Here is a 27,357-nt window from a genome sequence, read left to right as displayed (position 1 = left end):
CTAATTTGCCTTGCTGCAGATTCCTTGCAGTTTTTAGTCATTTCCTAGAGAGAATGAATAAACTCTCAGAAAAAAGAAGGTCATACCCAAGCTTTCAACATAGGTTTGGTGTTATTTTTTTCTCTGCTACTTGTAATAACTACTAACCAATGCTGTAGGTACTGCAGAAAATAAATGGTACGTGTTCAATTTTAGAAGAATGACCTAAGAGTGACAACAGAAATATAAAACAGTGAGGATGAGATGCAGAAAACAGCGTGACTGAGTTTGGAGTTTAGCAGGAAAGCAAAGCCCAGCTGCTTATATAGAATGGGGTTTGTAGGACACATCTTTACTCCCTTCTCTTTGGAGAAGGTTGGCTGGGGTGACTCTGAGCTGAGCTGTGCTCCCTGCTCCAGAGGAATGCCTTAACCACCGTAGGGACGCAGCACCATCTGCTTTGCTGATCTTCTGTCCTAAGACAAGCAAATATCTTGGAGAGGTGACAAAACACAGCTATGCAAAATCTCTTCTTCGAAAAGGGAAAACACCCACAATAACCATGTATTTAAATTCTTACTCTGGAATCTCTGGTCCTACTCAAATTCTTTTTTTTTTTTTTTTTTTTTTTTAATTCTTAGGCTGTCATTTAGTTGCAAGTGGAAGCTATTAAATCTTCTGGCAACTTAAGCATCTAAAAATGGAGTTTGCTCCCTTCCCACCCCATCTGCAGAAGGAAAGTTAACATTTATTAGAACTGTGTTTCCTAGGATCGTGTGTGATTCAATAATGCCAAGGTTTGAGTAACACTGACTATGGAGCAGTCAGAAGGGAAGTACAGGAAAACTGGAGTGCTTAGGCTTCTTTGAAATGGTCATCTCTGTCTGGACAGAACTCCTAACACTCATGGAGCAATCTCAGCCTGAAATATGGTATCGGGATTTTTCTGTTCTTTCCCTTCTTGTGTGCATTGCTTTTGTGTCACTGGTGTATAGTTTGCTCGGCACTGAGTGGTTTTCTGATTTGTATGCTATCACTGATGCTTTGTGGGTATTTGTTCTCAGAATGTCTCTGACTTCTTGAGTCGTTACTACCTTGCATCTGCATAGCAAGTCTTGGTGGTTGAGGTCTGACCAATTTCACTAGAGAAATTCTTGAATAATTCTGGTCTGCATTCCAAGCAAGAAATTTGTTCCATGATACTGTGATTAAGTTCTCCTTAATCAAAAGCTTCTGTGACTTTCTTGCTAACACTCTTCTGAGTTTGTTGTACAGATGACTCAGTCCTTTGCTGTGGAACTTGTAAATTACCTAATTAGATTTGTACAAACTGTTCCTCTGGAATAAAATAGAGTCAGTTGGCCTTTGGGGAGGGGTTTTGCAGCTGAAGTGATTTATATTTCTGTTTTTTAGGGCTTCAGATTAACAAAGCAACTAAGTGTGTGCTGAACTTCAGTAGATGTAGAAATAGTGGTTTGAGTGTTTTATTATGTGTTACAATAATGCAACCGTAAGCTTCCAGCATCTTCTGCAAGCAAGTGCAGAAAGAAGTGTTTCCATGGTGGGATTTCTTGTCTTTGAAAATCTATAGTCAAGACTTTACCTAAGTGCCTTGAATTTGTGTGGCTGAAGTTAGGAGAGATTCATCTCTGGATCTGCTGCTCCTGTGTGGAAGAAGGATTTAATTGCAAAGCAAGAATGCTGCTCAACAGAATTAAGAAGGGTAGCATTAAGGCCTAAAGTATCTTCTAGACTGATTATTGAAAGCCACAGGGATAAACTTCTTGTGATTTTAATAAGATGATGTTCTCCTTTTATGACCAGCTAATTCCAGCTGAGCCTACCCTGGTCACTTTTCAGCCAGGAGATTTGTCTGTGGAAGGGCAATGGTACTCAGAAGTGGAGGAAAAAGGTCGTTGCATTGAATAAACGTGCAACAAATGGGACTCTAAGCAAACTGATGGCACAACTTGAGCTAGTCTTTCCTTAGAGCAGGCACATGTTTGAGAGGGGCAAACAAGTATTCGGTGATGAAGACTGAATACCTGCACCCCTCACTTCCTTCTGCTCCTGCATGTTGTTGTCCACATGCAGCCTGCTCTTCATTTGATTTTAAATCGGCTTCCTCTGCCTCCCCTCTGCTGTCAGCTGTGGCATTCTCCAGATCCCTTTTGAGGACTTAACTCTCATTCTGAGCCTGAACAGCCCTGCCTCCCAGGCTTGTGTTAGAGCATCTGCCTCGGGTGGGAGATGATATACAGTAGTCTCCTTTATTTACAGGAACATTTCCTTAATGAGAAATGTCCTCCATGAGCCAGCTGCCTGCTGTATTTGTGCACCCTGTGTCCCAGGACACCCACAGAAAGGGCAGCTGGATATCTTGCTGTCCTCAGTGAGAAACATTCCCCAGGAACGTAAATTTAGCTCTAAAGTTCGTAGGTGTTCTGGGATCCATGGTCTTTTTGTATGGTGTGGAGTGCTGCACTACTTCTCGCCTCTAAAACAGGGATTGGATTTATAGTGGTTCCTTGTGAAAAATAGTGATATGTGATTTATAACTGTATTCAGCCAACAGCAATGATTTCCCAAGTGCTCATTTAAAAAATGTGTATATACATGTATATATACACACAGTGTGCAGTGGGAGGCTCAGTCTGCCTTTTAGATTCAAGTCTGTCTTGACCATGCCCAAAGCCTCAAGATGTGAGTGCTTGTGGGAAAGCCAGGAGGAGGTCTGGCTTTGTTCTGCTGGGTTTGGCAGGGTGGGGGTTAGGGAAAGGTTCTGCACTGGAGGACAGTGGGCATGGAGCAGACTCCCCAAGGCAGCAGTCATGGCCCTGAGCTGCTGGAGTTCGAGAGGGGCTTGGACAGTGCGCTCAGATAAAGGGTTTGAATTCTGGGTGATGCTGTGTGGAGCCAGGGGTTGGACTCAGTGATCCTTGAAGGTCTTTTGCAACTCAGGATATTTTGTGATTCAGTAGTGAATTTGGTCTGGCCACTGCCTATGGAAGCTGCGGGTCTTGCTTGGGTCAGACTAAAAGCTCTGCTCATGCACTGGCCTGCATGCAATGTATACCATTCACATGTGGATAAAACCAGAAATTTTCTCATGTCCATGACTGACCTGCAGATAGCTTTGCTTCTGGCTGCCAGATTGAATAGTTTGGGCCTTCTGGAGACTGCTTGGGGTCATAAAGAGCTGTTGGGCATTGATTACTTTTGCTGTTGTTCTGCAGTAGTTTCTTTCACCTTGCTTTTCTGATAAGACCTCTCCTTTTTCCACAAAATCCATTCCTCTTCATGTATCTGCACTAGCACTTCATTGGTTTTAGCCCCTTTTCTGAGGAAGAGCCAACCCCCCCAGGTTGGATAAACACCTCTTAAATAAATGGAAATTTATTTTTTTTTGCCTCATGCCAGGGAAACGTGATTGCAACAGCAACAGGCGGTCCCTGCCAGCTCCTTTTTACCCTAGTTTCTTGGGTGGGGTTTTGGCTTTGGTGATGAATGGCTCTCACAGGAGCTGTGGCCTTTTCTCATCTGACTAAGCCTAGCAAGTTTGTCCCATTAAGAATATTTCATTAAAACTTTATCCCCATGTGCTTCAAACAGCTCTTGTCATAACAGTGTCCAGATGTGTCTTTAAAACTGTCTTTATCCGTTGGTTTTGATAACCTTCCTTGGCAACCTATCCTCTGTGCTGAACACTGCATTCATTATTGCAAGGAGTTCTGCTCGAGTGCCTGGGTCTCTCCTGGTGTTTTCATTTTTCTAGTGAGAGGCTCAATAAACTGGGAAACACAAACTTATTTCACTTTGGCTGGGCCTTTAGATTTATAGCTCTTTGGTCGGTGACCAAACCAGTTAAAATGCAGTTCTTCAGCCTTATCTCACTGGTGAAACACTGTGCCTGCAGAAGCTGAATTCATCCTCTTGTTTCTGCTGGTTTAGCCATCCGTTATTCCCCCTGCCTCCTCTATTCAACACATCCCAGCATTTCGCACAGCAAAGCTCTTCTTTCCCATACTTTGATTGAAACTTCCTCTGTCTCAGCTGCGCTTTACCAAGAGGACTTTGTCCTCAGCAGCAAAGGAATGACCCAGCTCCTCGGCGCTGCTCACGAAGCCCATGCTGAGAATCCTTGTTCCAGCACAATGCCAGCCTTCCCCAGGCAGAGCGGCACACACACGTCACCGTGCAGGGCAGCATCGCTCGGGAGGGTGGGATCCCCTTTGTGAAAGCACCCTCCAGACCCATTTGCATTCATACGTTGAGTGGGAAATTGTAAGGACTTCATGAGAGCTATAACCAATAGAGCTTCTCAGGGGATGATTCCTTCTCAGGGCCTATGTTTCCAGTTCAGAGGGTTTGCTTTTTTTTTTCTTTCTTTGCTTGCAAATACTGCTTGTGAATGCTTCACATCGGACTTGGATCTTTGTTTTCTGTTCTATTTTGAAGGCATATTTTGAATTCTTAGCGGGATTTTTCTTTATGGTACTATACAGAAGTCCCAGTGTAACAGCAAATGTTTGGTCTTTGGCTTTTAAGCCATTGGCAAACTTCTCCTGATATTTTATTTTCCTTTCCTGCTAACAACACACAAATACCTATGACAAAGGACTGGTCTGTATCTTTCTCTTATCAGAATCTTTTACCAGTGTTCACTGCTGCTTGTGAACACTTGCTGCATCCTGGATTTAAGACTGTTTAGTGTCAGTGTATTGACACTAAATACATGACCCAGGTGCTGGCATCCCTTCAGCAGTAACAAGGCTGGGCTTGCAATCGTAGTTTGCCTTGGTGGTGACTCACATTATTTCCAGGGGAGCACTTGTACCAACCGGGTGTTACATGTTCCTGCCACCTTGTGTCCATGGCCAGCAGCAGTACCAGGTGTTCAGCAGGCTGTGTGCTCACTGCATCCTTACCTATCTGGAGATGTGATTTTTGGATGTGTTTCTTGTGCCCTTTACTGCTTCTCTAAGCTGTGCTCTGTGAACCTATTTCTAATGCAGCTATGCTCTTGCACATGTTATTGAATATTTTTCCATCGTTACCTTTTAATTTTTTTTTTCCCAAACCATTCTCTGTGCTGAAAATTCAATGCCCAGAGATATAAAAGAAATGAACAAGAACATTTCAGTAGTGACTTAAAGCATAAATCCCCAAATTCAGATATGTTTTATCTTCCCTTACAGGAAAAGATGACATTAAAAGAAAAAAGTAGGTAGGAGTGCAATTAAGGAGTTACAGTTCTTGATTGCCTAATGCAAAAAGATAAGAATTTCTTATGTTCCCGGACTTCATTATTCTTCAGGCCATCATTAGCCACTTGAAATGAATCAGCATCCTGCCAATGATCCAGTCCTGTTCCAGTATTGCAAGGGCTGTGTCCGAGTCATTTTGAGGTGAAGCACAGCACCAACTGTGTGCATTGCAGGGCTTCACTCATTTCAGCAGACGAAAATGGAGAGTGTGCATGTCCTGTAGTGTGGTGGGCCTTCAGAAGGGCATTTACATTCGATGTCTCTAAATTAATAAATAGGGAAACGTGCTTTATTAATATATTTAATAATGTTTGCTATCATAGTGTAGTCCTCTAATATTTACGCTGCAGTGAAGACTGCTGTGAAGCAAACACGGCTCAGCCTGTTGTAGGCATCCAAGCATTCAACATGACAGCTCCTACCAGAACTGGGGAGGGAAATTAGGAAGAAAAATCCTTGGGTTGCCCAGGCCAATGGCCTCTATTTTCTGTGTGCCCTGCAAAGTTGTAAACTCTGTGCATCCTTTTTCCATAATGAAGAGAGAATCTGACCCTCTAATCCTCTTTCTCTAATTACATCTGTACCTTGCTTGATTTGGGCCTTAATGCAGCAAAGATTTTTAAGTACATTAAAGTGCTTTGCTTAATCAAATCCTCAGCTTCTAATTCATATATTCCTAGAGACCTTTCTTTGCCGATCTGGGAAGAATTTCTGCTTTTCTAGGCAGAACAAAACTGTATGCTGTTGTTTGCTTTTTTTTCTTTTTCCTCTTCTTTGGTATGCCTCACAAATTTCTTATCAGTGCTTTAAGACATTTTGGCTCGTTGTCTCTAAGCACACAGGCAATAAATCTGCTTTGCTATGTAGGTATGATCAGGACAGACCCTTCACTGTAGTCTGCTCCAGAGCTGAGAGCACTTCAGTATCAGCATCCAATCCTTGGCTGCAACCACAGGTCTACCTGAATCCTTCTGCTTGCTACAAAGAGGCAGAACCTAATAAATGCCTCCCTGCTACCCACCTTTCCTTCCCTTCCAAGGCTAAAGGTCCCTCCTGAATATTTCTGCTTTGGTTTCCATGCAACTGTAAAAGTTTTGTCAAATGTTTGATTGCTATTCTGCCACCTTAAGTTTGGTTCCCAGCATCCTCTTATGCAGGTGCTGGTCAGTAGTGATCAGTGACCCTTATGAAAGTACCAGCCAGCCTTGTTCTGCAGGAGCTCCCTTTTTTTTTTGTGCAGGGCTGGCTTCTGGTGGACTTTGTGGTGTAGCCTTTTCTTGCTGCAGACAAGCAAGCTCCAAGCATGTTGAGTTTTGCCGTTTGGGGGTATCTGAACCTCCCCAAACCTCTTGCTACCTTGCCGCCTTTCTGCCTGCTCCATTTTGGTTTCTCTCTGTCTAATTGGGTTGGAAGAATTGCACCCATTCACATTCAAGAAGTAAACCTCAGAAAGGGTACGCAGGACTCCTGACATCTGCAGGCAGTCACCACATCGACTTTGCCTCTAAGCAGCACTTTTTACCTCATTTCCGTATCTTTTCTATTTAGTCTGCAGGGCAACGATCCACTCTTTTCCAAGAGCTTCGTGATTTCAGATGAACCCTGCAGGCTGCTGTGTAATGCAGAGTCACATTTGCTTTGATTTAATTAACAGTCCGTATTCTCCTGGTGCGCTGAGTTCTGCTCTGGAGGCGTTCCATGCTGCTGGCAGCTTGCTATTGCCCAGCAGCCCCCTCGTACCAAAGAGCAATCCCTAACCTTTCAGGAGGGTAATTCAGGCAACACTGAGGAGCGTACCATAATGGGCAATGTATCTCTTCTATAGTAAAATGGGAGAGTTTATACTCCTATAGAATACATTCTGTGAGGGTCTCTAGGCTTGTAAAGGGAGCTTTATGAATCCTCTCAGGTTTTATAGAGCTGTATAGGTATTGTCCACGTTTAAAATTTTATTGGTCATCTTCATTGTGACAGAAAATTGAGTTCCCCTTTTATTTGTCTATACTAGGGGCACACCACTCAGTAAAATACCCCAAAACCTAGAACAAAGTATTTTAAAATTGGAGACTGCTCTATTTCATATTTTCACTGCTCCAAGGAAAAATCTTAAAACTACTAGACTGCTTTTAAAAGAAAAATGTTCTGGCTGGATCTGGAACTGAGGTGGACTGTATTATCTCTGTTTCACATTAAAGATGTTAAACTGTAAGGGAGAGGTACTTCTCTGCTTATCACAAATCTGTGGCAGAGAGCCATAGGATATAAAGTGCAGATGGATGCAGAGAAAGTCTCTGTAATAAAAAGTGTGGAAACAGTTTCACTGCCTCTTTCTCTATACAATGGTCTGTTGGGCACACAAGGCAAGCAACAAAGGCATCCTGAGGTAACGGGTGCATCCAGGGGATAGCAGCACATGGAGGTAATCATCCTCAGCACCCAGGGGCCTTCAGACAGTTCTGCTTCTTCTGTGGCTTTATGGTAGCTGACAGCTCTGTATCTCAGTGGGGATTTTAAGGTATTACTGTAATACAATCATAACTGTTGCAGATGGAGGGTTCTGTAGACACGTTCTCTCAGGTTTGGTCACAGGCATCTGCCTGCACGTGTTGTGTTGCTGCAGTCTTGTCTGTGAGTACCCACAATTTACTTCTGGGATTCATTGAACGTGTGGTTAAATTATGTCTGCAGGTTGATTGAGGCAGATGCATGAGTTCAGGTGTCAGCAGGAGATGAGTACTAATCCATCTGTGTGTTTTGAAGACCTTTATTAAACTCAATAAGTAAACTGTTATTCTGTCCTTTGCATGAATATTGCCACAAAGGTCCTCACTAGAACCTCTTGGGCTGTTCTGTGGAGGTAACTTTGGAGAAGATCTTTGGTGGTTTTTTTTGGAGAAGGACACAGAAGGGTAAAAAGCACAAACCCAATGAAAAACACCATTATAGAATATGTTGCATCAAAATCAAGCAGGTTGTAGAGGAAATCATGCCTGGTTTAACAGATTTTATTTGTTTTATGTTAGCTTCACTAATTAATCTCTTGCAGGGTTCATATTACTGCATGCAACTATGTATTTGTGATGTGATAGTTTGTCCTACCAGTCGGCATATCCATGTAATTTCTACTAATGGGTGTTTTCAGTGAATTTCCACTCGTTCAATGACTTAAATGAATTGCAGAGAGAGACTGGAGCCTCTGAATGAGTTAAGAGCAGGGACTGGAGCAGTTGGTCACTCACAGGATTTGAGCCATTATTAACCTTGAGAAATAGGTCTGCTCTGGTGAGCCTTAACTCCTTGAAAACATCCCTGCCTAATCACTGGTGTGTGGCATTAGCCTTGTACAAGAACCAAGGTGGAAAATGTGTGATGGTTTTTTCAAGGGTGGGGTCATCATGATGCAAATCTCCAGCCTTGCAGGTGTGAGATATTCAGAGAAAGCAAGGAAATGTCAGAACTGACTGTCTCCCTGCATGCTGCTATGGCAAAATCCAACTCCAACTGTGGTGACTGGTGCAAGGCATGGGATAGGACCTTCTCTTAAAGCACTGGAATAATCCAGCTTCCAAAAGTAAAGGCATTGATGGATCAGGCGTAACTTTTAACCTGCTCTCAGCAGGGCTGCCTCCATCTTGGCAGATGAATGGGACTACGGCTGGCAGATCATGGGATTAAAACACTAGCACCTCATATTTTATAAACGTGGAAGGAATGAGATTGATGCACAAAGCTGGGTAATGTAAGTGCAGAGGCTGTGTTGAACTGAACAGCAGGAAAAAGGAGGCTCCCGTATTTCTGACAGGCTCTTAAAGGTTTTGCAGATCCTGGGGAATCATTGATATCTAGCTGGAGGGAAGCTGAGAAAAATGAATTGCTGCTGTGCAAAGGGAGGTTCGTTCACTGCATTGACTGCTGGTGGTGTGCTGCATACTGCCTCCTAAGAAAGAGAAGAGAAACAAATTGTGTGTGGGAGATGCATGACGAATTAAACCTCTGGATAACCCCAATGTCAGTAAATCACTTGTCCAGAACCCTGGTCCTTGGTGCTTCAACATGCCATGAAATCTTGTAAAAGCAGGACTTTAAACCCTGCTTATTTGAAGCTGAAGCTTTATTTAAACGTATGAAATAGATCTTAGGGAAAACTCTTTAGGGCCCTTATGTTGAAATATTCCATGACTGGATGAAAGTAGGAAATACTGTTGACATGACATTGAAGGTATACTTATAGCTGGGCGTATGTTACATTTAAATTGTAACTGGGTAGTTCCATCCTTTTAGAATCAGCCTCACTTCTGCACCTTTGTGACAAGTCGAGCAATGTAAGGTCTCTTTTCCAACCTTTGTGCATGATAGAATGGCTTAATAGAGGAAAGCTCTCATTAGTTACTGAATGACTGATAGAACCATTGATATACTCTGGTTACAGGTAACACAAAGTTCCCAATTAATAGTAGACGTGCCAGAATTCCGCAGTTCGGGTAATCTCTCTGCCCCCAGCACTTGCCCTGCTGCTGACAGGGCAGAGAGCCAAAGTCACATGTGCAGATTTGCTTTTTTGCATTTCCTTTGGTGCAGGACAGAAATGGAAAGGATTGGTGTCTGCACGAGTGTGTTTTCAGGCATGGGAAGAAGTTTGGTCTCTCTGTTAATGAAATTTTATTAGCAGACTTAAATGATCATGGAATTCAGGAGGTTAATGTGACATCTGGATTTATCTGGACTGATGTGATGCCCACTGCCCTTCAGACTCCACGTGACCCACCAGCTCTGGTGTTTGGGCATTCATCCTGACTGTAACCACATGTAAAATAAATTGGTGAAAGCAGCTATGCTGTTTATAAATCACTGTAACAGCATTTCCATGCCAGTGTTGAGATGTCAAAGTGTTGGTCATGCAGGGATGCTGATAGAGAGATGAGGCATGAGGACAAAGCTCTGGGCTGCTGCAACTGCACATTTGACTGTGCTGATGTGACACATTGCTGCAAGTTCAAGCAACACTGTGCTTTGGGTTCGTTTCATTTCAAAAATGAAAGTTTCACCTTAAAAATCAATAATGTGAAATATGTCATGTTTCAGCAGAAGTCATTTCTGGAACTGCAGGGGTTGAGGGAAAATGAGGAAACACAGGGTCTGTAGATTAGCACAGACTGAGGGTGCAGCCTGACTTAGGGCTGTTGTTGAGCATGGGGCAGGCCTCCAACCCGGCCTTCACTGTGGGGCTGCCAGCTGAGTGCTCGCCCCTGCCTGCCTGCATGTATTGGGGCAGCCATGGCCGTGTCTGCCAAGCCATGAGGCTTGGGATCTTCAGTTCATTCTGGATCTTGATATCCCTTCTGCTGCGGGAGAAGCTTTGTCTGGCTGATTCTACTCAGTCAGCACAGAAATGTGCACATGGATTGTTTTTGCTTCCTTTTCCTTCTCTCCAGCCTGAAACCATTCTTGTCTTTAAGTGTCCCTGAACAAACAAGATGCTGTTCACTAGTTCTGAGCAGTGCTTGTTAGTACAACCCCCCCCTCCCTCCTTTTTCCCTTGTAGCAAAGAAAGTTAATTGAAGTAACAAGTGGTTTAACACTATCTGGTTAAAAAAAATAAAAATCTAATAAATGTTTAACATTTAAACAAAGTTCACTATATGCCCCAACAGTACTGCATCTGTGTTTTCTCTTCTTTTTTTTTTTTTCAGCTTGGCATGCAAAGTGCCATTTAAATACCATGGTGAAAAGGGCAAGCATTCAATTTAATGCCTTTGAAATTATTCTGGAATTAAATGCTGGGCAATATATCTCAGCCAAGCAGTGTTGCATGTAGCCACATGCAGCTAATGAGCCATCAAAGGCAATGCTTTAAACCCACATGCATACAGTTTGTGCAGATCCTTTATTTTTGCGGTCATAATACAAATCAGCAAACAACTTTAAATCAAACACAAAGGTAAAAGGAAGAAGAAAAATAAAAACAAAAGGAAAAGAAGAGGGAGTAACTTTGTGGCTAACTGGAAAGAAATCTGAAATAACAGTTGGGGTTTCTTTCAGCACCATTAATCACCTCTGCTGGAACATCCCTCACAACACAGGCTTTCTTCTCCTTGCTGTTATTTTCCCTCTTTAATATGGTACAAAATGTACGTACTCTGTTGTTCCTGAAAGTGATTTCCCCCGTGCTGTGGAGGAAAAGCTCAGAGCATGGCCCATTACTGCTCCCTCTGCTCCTGGCTGCAGGTTTCTGCCCTCCTCTGGTGCCCTGAACTCACCAGTGTGGACAAAGTTGTTTCTGCCCTCGAGCTGCATGGTAGAGATATGCTGCTTTGTCACTGTCCGGGACAATGCTGAGACCTCGAGAACACATGCAATGAAATTTATAAGCCAGAAAGGAAGGATGTGAGATGATATTTGTGTAAGGAACTGAGGCATGGGTTGTGCCAGAGTTTCCATTCCCTACCTGATTTCCCCCCCAGCAAAACAAACATATGAGACAGCTTCGGATCCGTGCTGGTTGCCTGCAGGCTGCTTAATGGCCAGTGCAAAATGACTGATGGCTTTTAGCCAGCTTTGGAACAGCAAGAGTTCACCTTGCTAAAATCCTTGAAGGAGATGGAAGGGTTCCTCCTGCAACCCTCAGGCATCTGCTCCAGGGAGAGCTGCTCCAGTGGCCTTAGTGCTCACAGGGAATATGGCGTAATCAAGGCTGGGGAAGTTGTGTGGTTTCTATTTTTCATTGTTGGAGGTGGGAAGTTGCTGCACAGAAGCAGGCTGTATGCAGCGCCCGGTGCCTTTTGAACAGTTTGTAATTTGGACAGCTTAATGGGGCAGATTTTTTAATGAGTCGCATCAGAAATCCTTTAATTGCATGATGATGATGGAAACTAGAGAATGAGCAACTGTGAGGAATACATGTTTGCCTGAGATCAGAGGCAGTGCTTGCACGAAACGTGCAAGGTGAGGTTGTTACTGCCTCTCCATGGGTATAGCATGGCACAAAGGGATTAACTCGTCCAGTGATGGCAAGGGAACACTTAAGCCCAGTTTAAGGCTGGGGAGTTTGAATGCTGTTCTCTACATTCATATGCTGTTTCTGGGGAGCTGCGTGTGTACACACATCACATCTATGTGTGGAAATGTGCTTGTTCTCAGCAAACAAGGCACTGTTGTGCTATTCTCAGGTGGTGGCTTAAGAAATCAGAAGCAGGATTAGTAGCTATGATAATCCTTTAAAGCAGTAAGTGATCTAGAAAGCAATCATGAGAAACGCTGCAGAGATGGCGAGAGGGATCCATACATGTCCTGTTCTGTTAAGTGGAGTATTCCCAAGCCCCCACCATTTATCTCTGCAATGTAATTTTTTACCAAAAGAATGTTTGTGCGTGCTTGTTTAAATGTCATCATCCATTCTTATTAGTGGAATAATTAAGAGGTTATATTTATTGAGCTCTGAAAAATTTCTGGTTTTGATCCTCAGGCGACATGACTCAGGTTTTGTGATATCTTCTGCTTTCTGGCAGAAGAGGTACAGAAAATAAATCAAGCTTTGCTATTATACTTAAAATATATTTTTTATTTTGAAGTGTTTTGGTTTGTGTGTAGGTTTATGTATGTTTACACAACATGCACGAGTCTCCACTTCTTTTACTATGCTGGAAATCCTCTTCATAGTGGTGGGGGGGGGGGAAAGCATCAATGGAGATCTTTGTATTCAGCATACATTAGTGTGATGAATAGAGATATTTTCCCTCTAACATTGCAAATATTTATAAATGACACATCAGCGCAATTTACTTTAAAATGTATTTTCTCTCACAGGGGTTTCCTCTGTTTGTCATGGTATTTATCCAACTGGGAAACGCTGAAAAATGGGTATGTGTTAACACAACAAGCCAGAAGGATACAAATCATTCTCTTTTTACCCCTCTGTGGGAATAATGTGAATATTTATAGATCTGGAAAGCTTTCAGGAGTCTTTAATGAGTGAGAGAAAAACCATTCTCTTCGTGCTGATACCATTTTTTGTTTAGACCCGAACATCCATCAGTTAGTAGTTGTAGCACCAATGTCACTGAATTAAATCAGCCATCTATACTTAAGCCAAATTTGTTGGTTTATTTTACTATTAAAATTGCAATAGAGCTGAGCAATGATACAGAACTGTAAGAGTAGCATCATTTAGAGCACACAGCCAAAATATAGCACGTAAATACAATCAACTTGGAGAGCTGGTCAAATGAAGACATGCTCAGACAGCTTACGTCATGCAGCAGGCGGTATTCCTGGCATGACATCTAGCAGAGGTTTCCAGTCCTCCCCAGTGGTTGGTTTTTGCCAGACTGTTTTATGTGGGAGGTGGGTAGGATTTTATGAGAAGCGAAAGAGTGCTGATAAGACGAAAACGGGGGTTCCATTGAGCTTCTCTCCCTTATTGAAGCCAACTGATGGAGTGGGGAGGGAAGGAGGGTTAACGCGATCCAGTGGGAATGCCGAGGGCAAAGAAAGCACTTCAAAGAGAAGGCTGAGCAGGGGTCAGCAGTGGTGTCAGGTCCAAAGAGAAATGAAGAGGGGAAAACCTGAACTCTGTGCACCTTGTCAGACAAAGACAGCAGTGTCGGGTACTAAAGGGAAGAGTGGAAGTTGGCTAGAATGGACTCCTGGGAGGCAAGCGGAGGATGCAGGAATCTGGCAAAAGGAGTTTTCATGACAAAAGAGAAAACTTGAGAAAAATCAATCGCAGCTCTCGTCTTTGGCCATTTGAATTTCCTGGAATGAGTTAGGAGCAGAGCTCCAGAAGGGGAGTGGGAGTGTTCACCACTTGTAAGAGGAGATGTGAGGCTGGGTTTTAGCACAGCTCATTCTTCAGACAACTCTTCATGAAGAGGTCATATTTTAGTCTTTTGCTATTGTTGGCTCTAGGATTGAAGGCCTGATTCTGACCAGGGCAAAAGCTCCCATTTCTGCAGTATAGTGCCAACATAAGATAAAGCTCAATTCTTTGTTCGCATACAGCCAAAACAAATCAATAAAGCACACTCAAAGACTCACTTGGGATCACAGATCCTATACAGCCTTCCAGAATATTAATTCTTACTGTAGTATTTTGCCTCAGGATGTTATTTGGGCATGAAGCAACTATATCCTATTGCAGCAAATGTAAGACTTAGAAAGATATCTGTTATATCCTCAGTAAATGTGTGTTGTCTAAAGATGGAGACAAAGCAACCAGAAACCAAGAATGTGGCATGAGAAGAATGGGTTACAACTGCTTTGTCATTGCTTTGGCTCTTTCAGTGTTTACAGGAACTTTCTTGCACCCATTTTCTCTGAAGGCCAATTTGAATGCTGTTTTCTTATGAGTAACTGTATTTCTGCCCTGGAACACCATAGAACCAACTCGGAGTAGGCCAGCCTGTGACTTCTGCATTTGCACCTCAGCTACACTTCAGCCTGAGGGTAGAGGATGCTCTGGAGAACCTCAGCTATATTAAAAACAAAAGGCTTGGCCTGAGATGAATACCATTCCACATGTCTGTAGCAAATGCAATTACAAAACATCTTCCATTTTATGGGCGGTGTGTAGGAGCACTTTGGAATTTAATAGTTCAGGTTGGTGTAGCACAAGTGCCCCTTTTCACACTTCAGTATTATTTTTATTCAAGCTGTTAAATAATAATGCTTTTAAAAGAAACAAAGCCCACTTCAGGAGAACGTTGAGTCCTGAAGTACCCCAAACAATAACCCTGCTCCAAATTCCTGCTCTGTGTGTGGTAAGGAGACCAGCACAAGCACGGACCAGCCTCTGTATTCTGAGGCTGAGCTATAGCCATCGATGAGAAATGGAGCAAGAAGGGTGGAAGGGAGTCTGTAACAACACAGCGGCAAGGCTGCTCTCTGAAGCCAGCCCCTTATATAACTGAGGATGTCAGCAACACTTTAGCTCAGGTTTATTTTTACGTTCTTACATGGTTGTGGCTGACAGACAGCCCCAGGGCTTGCACCCTGCCTTCTAGGGCAACCCAGTGGCACTGCGACCTTCTCCATACCCTGCCATCATCATGCTCCCACCCCAGGGACTGCAGCCGGGCCCCAGCAGCTGCTCACCCCTGCCCTTTTGCTCCTTGTGCTCCCTGCTGAGCCTGGCGAAAATGCCTCCAATTACTTCCAATTGTGGTGACAGTTCTGTGCGAGGTGAGATGCTGTGTTGGGGACTGAGCCTGCTGCTTCATTAGGCCACCACAGCACCACTGGGTGGTGGCTGCTCCCCATCCCAGCTAACCCAGCTTGGTAATGCATAGTGATGACCCCACTGCGTGCCTCTCAGCATGAATATGTATCTCCAGTTTACAGAAGCATTGTTGGGTAGTTAGATGGTTCGAGAGAAGACCCAGTGCTTAGGCAGATTCAAGCCAGGTGAGATTGGAACATCTCACATGAATGTAGCAAGGAGAAGTAATCTCCCACTTTGCTTGACTTCGTACCTGCACAAAGGCACAGTGAGTGCTACAGTACAGCTTACAGTGTTTTGAGTTGGAAGAAATTGGAACTTTGGGGAATTGGTGAGGGGTGGATCCATACAGAAGTAGAAAAGCCCACTGGGATGTTGAAAGGTGGGAACTGGAGGAGAAAAAAGCGCATTTGGTTGAGAAGAGCTGGGTATATCTCCCATCTCTGGGAGAAAGGGTCGCTCTGTATTACCTTCAAGAGCTCTAACCAAAATAACCACCGGAGAGGTCTTAGAGGAGCTGGGACCAGGAGTCAAAAACATCTGAAGTGCCATAGCTTCAATAATATTCTGTTCTCAAAAGATTACCAACTATTTGAGCAACACTCAAATAGTGCTCTCTCCATGCATGTCTGCACAGTTGTGATTTCAGGATTATGTACTACTTACTGAAATCGGAGACCTTCACAAGTCAACAGGATTTTACGTGGCTGATTTCAGAAAGGACAGTATTTTGCTCTCCCTAATAGAAGACCGCTCATGCCATAAATAATTACATGAGGAGCATATGATCACACTTCCCTGTACTTGTAGTTCTTACTCACACATCTGCACTGAATGTGTGACTCACATTTTGCAGAACAAGGCAGTTTTGGGGTACCTGGTTATGTGGGGTGTGTGTGTCAGCATGGAGATGTTAATCCCTTTCTGAAGGACTTCAAGAAACTTTGTCACTATTTGTAGTCACAGTGGCATCTCAGGAGCCTTCCCTATTCTTCTAAGGCATTGGACTGCATGAACATCTCTTTCAATGGTCTTTCTTTAAATCCCTTTGAGGTCGCTGGTTTGCAATTCAAAAGCAGGCAATAATAAAACACATACCCCTGAAACATGGTAGCTCTGCCCTGCCAATAAGCTCTCTATTTATTTTACAGACTGAAATGAATTAGATTTTCTTTTAATCGAAAAGGTTCAGATGCATTCATTTAAGTTGTTTGCATCACTATTTTCCTGCTGCATCCACCCGTATTCTCTAGGAACAAGCTTCTAGATGCAGTTTGATTTATGGAGGTTTGGCTTGGTTTTTGACCTTTTTTTTTATTCCAGCAGTTGCCTGGGGCAGTAGAAGGCATCCTGCAGAGATGGGTCTGTGTGAAGTTCTGTCTGTTCCCATCTTCCTTCTGTTGCTGCTTTCTGCTCCCACTTCTGTTTCTTCTTCCTTTGTAAGGAGGACAGATGAATTGTTGGTTGGGGCACACTGGACTCTTAGTTCAGAATTTTGCATCTCATTTTCTAGATTTGCTGTAGTGCATTGCTGAAATAATGTGAACAATATTTATGTTCCTGTGTTTTACAATAGCAGCTAGAGGCGAAAAGTAAACACAAGACCCTTTGTACTTTTCATCGTGCAAATGTCAAAATGCACAAGACAGGCATTGAATTAGGGGATGCCCAGTCTCTGGGAGTTCCCCACTGCTTAGATTATTTTATTCTGGGATCAGGTTTCTTTCTGCAGACCTGAAATTATAATGTCGTCTCTCAATATTGTGCTTAAATCTTTGTCGTATGTGAAACGTTCAACTACTTTGACGTTGAGTGGTGATAAAGAACTTTTATATCCCCTTGTCTCTGAGGCACCATGTTTCCATACATTCACTTTCTTCTCATCACACCTTTTTGATTAAGCATAGGTTCTGGAAGACCCAGTCCACTTTACTTCTTTTTTTCTTTCCCATAAGCAATCATGTGTAGGCGTAGCAATGTCATTGAGCTAATTAAAGACTTTGAAATCTGTGTTATGGCTCACATTTAGATAAATGGATGAGCAGCTGGCTAAAATGCCTTTCAACTCGTGGTCAGAAACTTGCGACTTACCTCCCTATTTGATTTAGAGGAACCAACTTTAGAGCAGTGTATTCTCATCTGGAAAGGTTTTGCCCTTCACGGTGCGCTGGGCTGTGGGGCACTTTTCTTGAGCATGGTTTAGTGTATGTAGTGCAGGACTCAGGGCAGCCTGAAGCTGACAAAACTGATAGCTTGGACTCATGAGTTTTATGTCTACAAAAAGATGTTCACCAAAGTTTCATATAAGTACCTCAGGCTGCAAACTGCAGAGCCGTCGTTCACTGGAGCAGGTCAGGAGAGATGGTAAATTGAGGTAAGCTTTCATCTGTGTGGAGAATCTCTCTTTAGTAGATTTAGACAGGAGATTAGTTATAGAAATTAAAGAGCAGGTTTAATTGGGTGACAGCTTCTACTGCACACTGTGCTTCTTCAGCTGTCAAATACCTGGGAAACTGAGCATGTTCCCATCCTGAGGAACTGAACTGTAATGTCAAAAATCAATATTCCTAACACACACATTTTGCCGTTCTTATATTAATCATCTTCCGTGCCTTAATTTAAGGCCTTTATGTCTCAAAGCTGGAGTGTGATGTTATGATAATGAAATAGCAGCAGTGACCAAAAATTTTGTAGTTCAATTGGTAATTTGGATATCTGTTGTCAGCTTGGCAAAGACTGATTAAGCATAAAGGGCCACAATCATTTTTCATCTCTGATGAAAACAGATTCGAGTTTAAAAACCAAAAACAAAACAAAAAACTTGGGATTGAAGTTTTTTAAGTACTTTGTACAGATGTATGCATTGAAATTTATGTACTGATTGCTATGCTATAGAAACGTCAGTAAATAATGTCCTTAGGAATGTTGTCTGATTGTTGTTTACCATGACAAGGAAAGAGAACAAAGCAGAAAGCTGTTCCCCGTGTTCTTTGTCACTGGCTGTGCAGCTCCAGAAGTGCTGAGAGGTGACTACAGGCACTGCCATGTTTATGGGGATTGTGAGAGGGGTCCAGTGAAGGAGAGTGCCCTGAGTGCCCATGAGCAAAGCCTACAGATAGAGAATATTGGACCTATGTGGAGAGCATCAAAGGGCAATTAAGAGGTTCCTATTTCCAAGCATGGACCCCTTCAAGGCTCAGCTGGTGAATGTGAACCATAACCAGTGATTTCACCTGTGAAATAGCTCAGCTGAGGAGCAGATTCTTGGCTCAGTTTTCTCCTGGCCCACAGGACGCAGTTCATTTGAGGTAAAGTCATCCTTTGCTGCCAGAGAAACACTGCTCCTGGGAAAATGGGATACACCTGGTTACCAGAAAAGCTTTGATGGGTCTTTTCCATCACTTAGAGACTACATGAAGGGCCATAGTTTCCAAAGCAAGAATAGAAAGTGTATAGAAAACATCAGAAAATACATGACCTCACCTAAACTACTGCTGATAAACATTATTTTAAAGCCCTTCTAAGGGCTCCAGTTTTGCATTAATTACAGATGTCATGAGGACAAAGCCAAATGTCAGCAGACTTGTGGTATAATGCAGCAAAGCTTTAGATATGTGCTGTTATCATTCAGTGGATTTTGTCTTTGCGGTAGTCTTGCATAAATCAGAAAGTTAACATTTGTATTAGATGCAGTAATCCCATTATAGAAAGAGAAGACCAGATTTTAGGCCCAGCCAAATTAATTACATTTCTGTATTGTCAGGGATATTTCAATCCATTTTGTGAATAATTGTGTTGTGCATTCCTTTTCTATGTTTTGAGCATTTTTCATTATCTTTTGAACTCAGTTTTACTGTAAGAACCAGTATCATGCAGTCTCTGAACATCCAAGGAGCTTTGTTGCATGAGATACCAGCTCTTGAGAAACAGTTCCTTGCTGTCTGAATCTGATCACTAGGATTTTCAGGGATCAAATTCAGATTGTTTAATGCACTCTCATCCTCTATTCACATCAATGACAAATGTGCAAGAATATTTGAGCTCAACTGATTCTAATGATAAGGAGGATCTTTTATCCCTTACGTACGTTGCTAATACGTAGGGAAATTTTTTTTGTGTTACTTTTTTTGGACAAGAACATTGCTAAGAGAATGTATGTCACATAACTAAGATGTACTCCTTTACCCAAAACATACAGTGAGCTCCAAATTGTAGATGTACTCACTGTGAGTTGCAGCATATGCCCCGTGTTAAGCAAGCAAGTTACTTTACACAAAGGATTTGGAAATTAAAGTTTTCAAAGTGTTTCTGGGCTTATAAATCCCTTTTGCCTCTGGCAGATGTGAGGATACACAATGGGCTTTTGGTAATCTCGCAAGTTGTAACAAAATTTAATTTTTGTTAGGGATTTGTAGAAAAATATTTTATTGGTGTCTGATAACTGCTATGGGAATATTTATTCCCTGTATAAAAGTAACATTTTGAAAAGCATAATGGTAAGGGACAACTACCATGATATTCCATCACTGCTCTCGGACACAGGAAGAACAGCCATGGTTACTTAATGCTGATGGAACAGCACCATCTTCTTTCACTTTCTGCACTGTTAAAGTAAAGTATGAATCATAATAATTGCTTGGTACATTTTCATGATGATGTATGGCGATTCGGATGCGTGTATCTGTAATTAATGGGAGGGAGTTGTATGGCTAATTCCCTGTGCAGTGCTGACATCCTGTCTGCATCTTTGTCCCTGACTTTTAGTTACGTGTATCAAACAGCCGGTTATTGCATTACATCCTTGTATTATATAAATAAAGCCTTGACCTTTGTCCTTTGCAATATTTGTTCAGGGCAGTTCAATTTGATTTGGGACAGAAGCCTGAGCGTTAAAACCATTTGAATCTCTCACACACCTTGAAAGTTGATGGGACCATTTCTGCTCAACAGAAAGCACTAACTTAAGAAATTGCCTTCTAGCCTTTTGTCATTGATATATGATTGTCTTTCTGCAGACTGAAACTATGAGGAAGCCCTTCCCATGCAGGGAGTATACCTACTCCTCTGCATTGCAAGGCATCATGGGTCCACAGAAATTATTAGCAGTGCCTTACTTTGTGTATTATTTCATCAAACAGTTCTGGAACAATAACCCTCGTTGGGAAACTTCCTTCTCCTGCTGCAGGCAAAACTCCAATGGTTTTTTAATTTTTATTCTTCCCCATCATCACGTACTATAGCTTAGTCAGGACTCCTGTCTGTGAATCCTCCCTAATTAAGCTAGACTGGCCTGGGACTATTGCAGTCATTTAAAACATGGGTATATTGGTGCCAAAAGCTCAGGCCTTTTCCAGAATTGATCTAAACTCTTTCTTCCTCCACCATCGGTACACTTGTGGCTTCTCCCCAATGTGTCTGTGCTTTAGAGATGCAGGTACACAGGGTGCTTAGTCTGTGAGCATCTAACCACGTCGCCTCTGAGCTTTACCTTCTTGCTGATAGCAAATGTTGATAAAGGTGTTTAATTGTCTTCTATGAATACTGTGGGCTAAAGTTATTAAAGATTTGGAGTGTTAGTGTGAGAAACAAGCTGGCTCTTATTAAGATTCCTGTGACTGTAGCATTGTTGGTAGCCCTGCGCAAACCCTACCAAAAGTAATCTTTTATAATGATGGAGATGCAGATCCTCTAATTATCCAGGAGAACTTAGCACCACAAACAACTGCTAAAAGTTGAGACAGCATGATGCGTGAAAGGTAATTGATTCTGAATATATTAAGGCACAACTGCTGTTAAGTGATGTCCAACTGGAGAAAACAACGTCGCACATTTAATCACACCTTGAAGAAACAGAGATGTGATTTATGCCATTGCTAGAGACTGTGGGAGACAGAAACCTGAAAGAAATAGGGAAAATTCTCGCGACTTGCTTAGATTTTTCACTTGTCACTTATATCTTGTCTTGTATAATTGAAAGAGGCTTTATATCAATTTTATCTTGTTTTCAGATTTTGAACTCGGTGTAGTTACAAAACCAGCATGAAGAAGTATTTTTCATTGTTAATTTTAGATTCATTGCATTAGTAGAAAAGAGGGGTTCCTGGTGAACCTCCACAGGTTTCCCTTGGGAGAAGTACAGCAAACCTTGACTACTGCTAAGCTGACTGACTTCATTTAGATTTTTTTCCCCCCTTACTTTTGGCATAATTATGCATAATCAGTGATTGCATGAAGCTACCTGGATTCCATGTAAGTGATATGTCTTTGGCATACTGCACTTTTTGTAGATTGCTTAAAGCAAAGCATTCTTCTGCGCTTGGCAGAAGAAGGATACAGAGAGCTTTTGTAGCTCGGTTGCATCAAATTGGATATTTCTTTAATCACCCAAGGGAAGAATGCACTTGATTGCATTCTGTGAGCTCTGCAGTTATTGTCCCTGGGTGGATCCAGCAGGTGAGCTGATTCCATACCACCCCTCCCTCAGCTGCCACAGCCCCCTTGAGCCATCAGCTCTGTCCCTTTGGGCCAACTTTGTCCTACTGGGCAGTAACTGTGTGATAGTCCATAGAAAAGCATGGGGGGAATGGTCATTCATAATGAAGCTGGGAAGCCGACATGAAAATCTTCTCCCAAGGAGTAATGAGGCCATGTTTCATTTGACCACTTATCAGGTGGGTGTGCAGGAGGTGATCTGCAGGTAAGGGCATTCTTCTTTTTCTGAATGTCCTTTTCCATTTTTGTTCTTTTACACTGTGACTACTCGCTATTTAAGCAACAAACTGACAAAAAAAATAACACTTTTTTTCTAATAAGATGTTGATAACAAGACTATAACTCTTGCATGAGGCATTCTTAATCCTCCAAAGAGAGGGAAAAAGCTGATTAAAAATTGGGTCCGTTTTAGCAAATAGCTGCACACGTGATGTATTCAATTTTGAAGAATATCAAATCTGAACCTTTCCCCAACTTTTTTATGTAAAGATAATAGTAGATGCAAGGTCATTACTAACAAAGTAGATTGCACTGTCATCAGTTTAGACATTTTTCTCAGAAATATTACGAAAAATATCAACAGTGAAAATGAATGCCTCTTTTTGTATTCTCAACATCAACTCATAAACTACAAGTTTAAAGTGGTCACAGAGTTTTTTTCCTTCTTATTTTTCATTCACTCTGTGTTGGAGTGAGGCTTTGCTTTGGTATGGTCAGCAAAACCTCTGGAATTCCATCCACATGAGCAGGTGCAAACGTTTGCTTTATCATCTCCATCTGGATACAAGGCAGTCCAGGCTGGAGCTCTGCAGCCGGGTTTGATGTGCTGAGGCAGCTTAACTGAGACTCCATAATGAAAGGAAAAATTAAAACAAAAGGCACTTCCCAGCTGTAAGCAGCTCACATCTGGTGGGACCCAAGCAGGGCTGAGTGGGTGTACGGCTGGCCTTGCCCACATGTGTGGATATATCAATGTAAACACGCATCCACTTAATTTTCACACATTTGTTACAGCTTCCCTTGCCTCCTCCAAGGCCTCCCACAGCCCTCCTCGTCCTTGATCTTGCTGGGAAGGCCTGGATTTATGGCAGTGCAGACTGTTCCTTGGCCTCGTGCAGGGCAACAGCCTGGTTGCATTGGTTGGGTAGCATGGAGCAGACAAGCAAGCCAGGCTGGGAGGAGATGCAGGCTGAGTAGCCCATGCTGTCCTCTTTCATTCATTAGCCCCTACCATTAAGAATAATGCTGATGGAAAGAGAAGGCTCTCCTAAAGGAGCACCTATGAGGCTATAAAATATATTTTAAATTGGGAGGAGGGGCTTACTTGTAAATCAGTGTTTTCCTGCTCCTATTTTTAGTGAGAGATGTCCACAGAGTGTCTGTGGTGTGGCTGCTAGCTGAGCACATCCTTAAACGGAGCAGCAGAGATAAGAACTGCTTTGTCACCGGGTCTGATGCTTGCTCTTTTGACCAGAACCAAGGAAGGGGGAAATATCAATGAATTCTCCAACGTGCATTACGTGCACATGCTATTGTTTTTCTGTTTCCTGGGAATACTGGATCCCATTTAACATGGCAGCACTATGCTTTCCTCAAGCAGCGTGCAATCTTCAGCAAAGGAAACTGGGGGAAGCTGCCTTGCTCTGTGACTGTATTTTCAAGTCCCACGGAGGGTTTGGGTGCCCAGGGCATTGTGGTGTGTGGGGCGGTGGCTGGCCAGGACCAGGCTCCTTCCTGTGCGCGGGTGGACAGGGACAATGGCTCCAAGCTGGCTGTGAATCAGCGCCTGGGCTCACCCTGCAATCAGCCCTCAGGAAGTGAGCCACCTGCCCCGCTTCCTTTCATTTAACAGATTTTTTTTTAAGTGGAAAAGGCTTTGTTCCTTTTTCTCAGGGACTCTGCGTCCTTTAGAGATCCCTGAAGGCTGTGGAAGAGCACGACAGTACAACGGTCCTCCTTTGGGGACCGTGTGCTGGTATCTTCACTCAGCACCTTGGAATTGAAGCTAGAACTATTTGCAAGATGCTTGTGGATCAAAACACTGGACAGTGAGCAGAAACTCTTGATGTTATTTGAGTCTCGTTCTATGCTCTTCTCAAGGAGGGTGATGAAAAGTATTACTGAACAAAGCCAGATCCTGATGCTCTGCTGTCCAAACCTGCATCTGCTGCTGCTGTTTGCATGTCTCAGGATGCACTGAGGTCAGCCTCTAGGATTATCTTAGGACAATTCAAGGCCTATCTACAATTACAAACCCTTCCCTTTATTCTCCTCCCTACTTATACTAGCACACTTTAGTATCACCTAATCCATATCTTTCAACTTCCTCACCCATCCTCTTTTTTTTTTTTTCTTTTTTTTTTTTCCATATTAGAATTATTTCTGGATGCGGTTCTTTATCTTTCACAGAACTTCTGCCAAACCAGAGGTTCTCTCACAAAGAAGAATGTCAACTGTCTGACAATCAGATTTTGTCAAAGGGAGGTTCATATATAGCGCACAGTCATGTGTATCATAACAAAATCTGTTGCTATGATGGTAAGGTGGATTTTAGTCATAGCTCCAGCTAAAGAATGCATATAGAATCGTGGAACCATAGAGGCTGGAAAGACCAATAAGATCATCTCGTCCAGCCATCAGCCCATGCCTGATACTGCTCTAACCATGTAATTCAGTGCGACATCCACCCTTTTCTTGAAGACCTCCAGGAATGGTGACCCCATCACTGACCCCATCGCTCCCCTGGGCAGCCCCTTCCAATACCTCACTCCTCTTTTGGAGAAGAAATGCTTCCTAATATCCAATCTGAACTTCCCTAGCACAACTTAAGGCCATTACCTCTTGTCCTGTCAAGAGGTGTGATATACCTCTGCCTACAGGAGAAAGAGGAGTGAATGACACTACCCTAGAGACATAATTTCCCATTGAGTTCTGTTGGAAAAGTTGTACACCACTTCTTTTCAGCTCTGCAAAGCTGTGCACAAAGGTAGTGGAAGAGAAGAGCCTTACCTGCCTGTGTCTTGTCTTTGTGTGTTGATTGCTGCAAAGCAAAGCTCTGTAGATACAGAAAGGCAGGCTGGGCAGAATTTTCATTTCCCAATTGTATCATTTCTATGATATTTCTTCCAGATTTACCAAGCTCCTATGACAAAAATTTTAGTAGTGTTTTATGTTGGTGTTGTGTTTTTTGTTGGTGGCTGCTTTTGGCCTGTAATTCCCTTTGTATGATGTCCAGTTTTAGTTCTATGAGCAAATTAGAGATCTGCAGAGCACCACCCAAATTCAACAGTATTTATTCTGGACTCCTGAACATTCTTTTTTTTTTGTCCCTTCACTCTATTTTTAAATATCCTTTCTTCATCAGACCCCCCAGTCTTGGTTCAGGAAGTAACTAACAATATTAATATAAACCATGTAAACAAAGCGTCACTGCTTTGACATACAGCACTATTCATTGATATTTCTAGCTACAGTACTTTCATTCTCCTTTTTTTAGGTTTTTGGGGTTTTTTTGGACTGCAACCTTTCTTTCTTTTCCAGTGTTTATCTTTTCCCCATTAAGAAATGCTGGGTTTTATTCTGTTGATTATGAAACATGAACCATCCTGGCTTTTCTCATTAACTTCCTTATTATCATAAGCACCACCTCCTGCAACATCAATCATGTTAGCAGCATGGAGCTGGAAGCTGCATTTATTAGCAAGCCAATTTCCTTCTTAGGCAGAATAGAAAAATATTGCAAGGTCATGCTTTCAGGATAGGTATTTTCTCCTTAAGCATTTGTGAGGGTTGCAGTAACGTATATATGCATTAAAAGTAAATACATAAATACAGATCATAAAAATAAAACAAAATATGCATATTTATATGTTTTATAAGACAGAAACTCTTACAAAGCTGAATTCTAGATAAGATTGAATTCTGCCTCTTTTTGCACTGGGAAGCCAAGCAACCATGCAACTTGCAGGACTTGGGATCCTTTTCTTCTCATGGTAAGACTTCCTGAAGTTGTATTAAGGACTGTTCTTTTGTTTTAAAGTCACTTTATTACCCTATGGTGGTTTTCTAGAAGAATACAATACATCATAGTAATGACAACCTGAAAAATACCTTGAAATTTTAGACAAGATGCATAGTTCATACTGTTTGCTGAGTGATGAATAACACAAACTGCACTGAAAAATTATATAAACACATTATTTCAGCTAGCACAGCAAAACAGACCAGATATAAATCAAGAATAACTGCAGTCTTGTGGTCCTTGGCAGTTATTTACAAACCTCTTGAAATATTTCCTTATCTGTCATTCTCAGAAGAAATTGGGCAATTACAATAAATAAGTTTGAAACTGGAGAACATCAAATAGTGAATCATTATGGCATCATTACAAGGGAAACACTAATGAGGAGAAAGCCAAAAACAAATCCAAAGGTTGTTCAGCTTCAAGAAATCTATTTTAAATAAAACTGAAATAAATGCCCAAAATGATTTTAACATCATTCTTTAGGATAGGCAGTTACACAACAATAATTATGGAGAGGTATTTACAGCCAGAAATTGAACTTTATCCTATTTTGGTGTATTTCTAAACAGGATAGAAACAATTACTGTGTCACTGAACTTGTTGCAAAACTCTGAATAGGGGAAGCTTACATTAGAGAGGAAAGGAAATAAAGTCTAGAAGTGTTCTGAATCTAGATGGTGGGGAAAAGTGAAATGTTTCATTCTGATATTGTTTGGTAACATCAGCATTATATACAGACTTTATTAATTTTGTTTTTAATGGTAAAGCATGTCTACGTTCCATATTTAGGATAAACAAAAACATAACTGATACATAAAACATAACTTGAAAATATAATACTTTGTAATGACTATATTACAAGAAATTAATGGGGACCAATCCAGCTGGGGTTTCAGGTTTGGGGTTTTTTTTTTGTTTGTTTCTTTTATGGTTGCTTTTTTTATTGCTTATGGTGATTTTCTTTATTTTTTATTTTTATTTTTCTGTGTTGGGGAGGGGGATCTTTTTGTTGTTGTTATTTTTGTTTTTATTTTTCCGGCTCTGGTATTGATTTTGTTGGTGGGTTTTTTTTGTGTGTTTGTTTGCATGGTTCTTTTTTTTCCTTCTGAGTCAGCACAAGAGCACATATCAAGATACTCGATGTTATTTTCAGGGTGGAAAATTCAAGCTTTGTTCAAAACAAAATGAAAAGCACAATATCCCTTGCAAATCCCGTCAGACATTCAAAATGCATTCAGTTCCCCGAAACATCAAAGAGAATGCTCAGCAAGTCTCATGCTCGCCCTGATTCGACAATTTTAAAGTACCATTTCTTTGACGTTGCCAATGCCAACGTGCTGAGGTCTGTGGAGCATCATTCCACAGGGACAGACATCCCACAG

General features: G+C 42.0%; 1 long non-coding RNA gene across 6 annotated transcripts in view; it reads left to right on the top strand.

Annotated features, from left to right (window-relative positions):
- LOC128078477 (uncharacterized) overlaps nucleotides 1–27,357 on the top strand; it is a 67,854-nt gene that overhangs the window by 6,074 nt on the left and 34,423 nt on the right. For 5 of the 6 annotated variants that reach the window (XR_008205669.1, XR_008205668.1, XR_008205664.1 and 2 more), the window contains exon 2: nucleotides 25,831–25,943. This is a non-coding gene — a long non-coding RNA (uncharacterized LOC128078477). The remainder of the gene's footprint in view (nucleotides 1–25,830; nucleotides 25,944–27,357) is intronic. The other variant, XR_008205665.1, reaches the window with a different exon arrangement.

This window comes from Tympanuchus pallidicinctus, unplaced genomic scaffold (assembly GCF_026119805.1).
Source record: "Tympanuchus pallidicinctus isolate F22 unplaced genomic scaffold, pur_lepc_1.0 scaffold17, whole genome shotgun sequence".
Lineage (NCBI taxonomy): Eukaryota > Metazoa > Chordata > Aves > Galliformes > Phasianidae > Tympanuchus > Tympanuchus pallidicinctus.
This window is presented reverse-complemented; position numbering and strand designations above follow the sequence as displayed.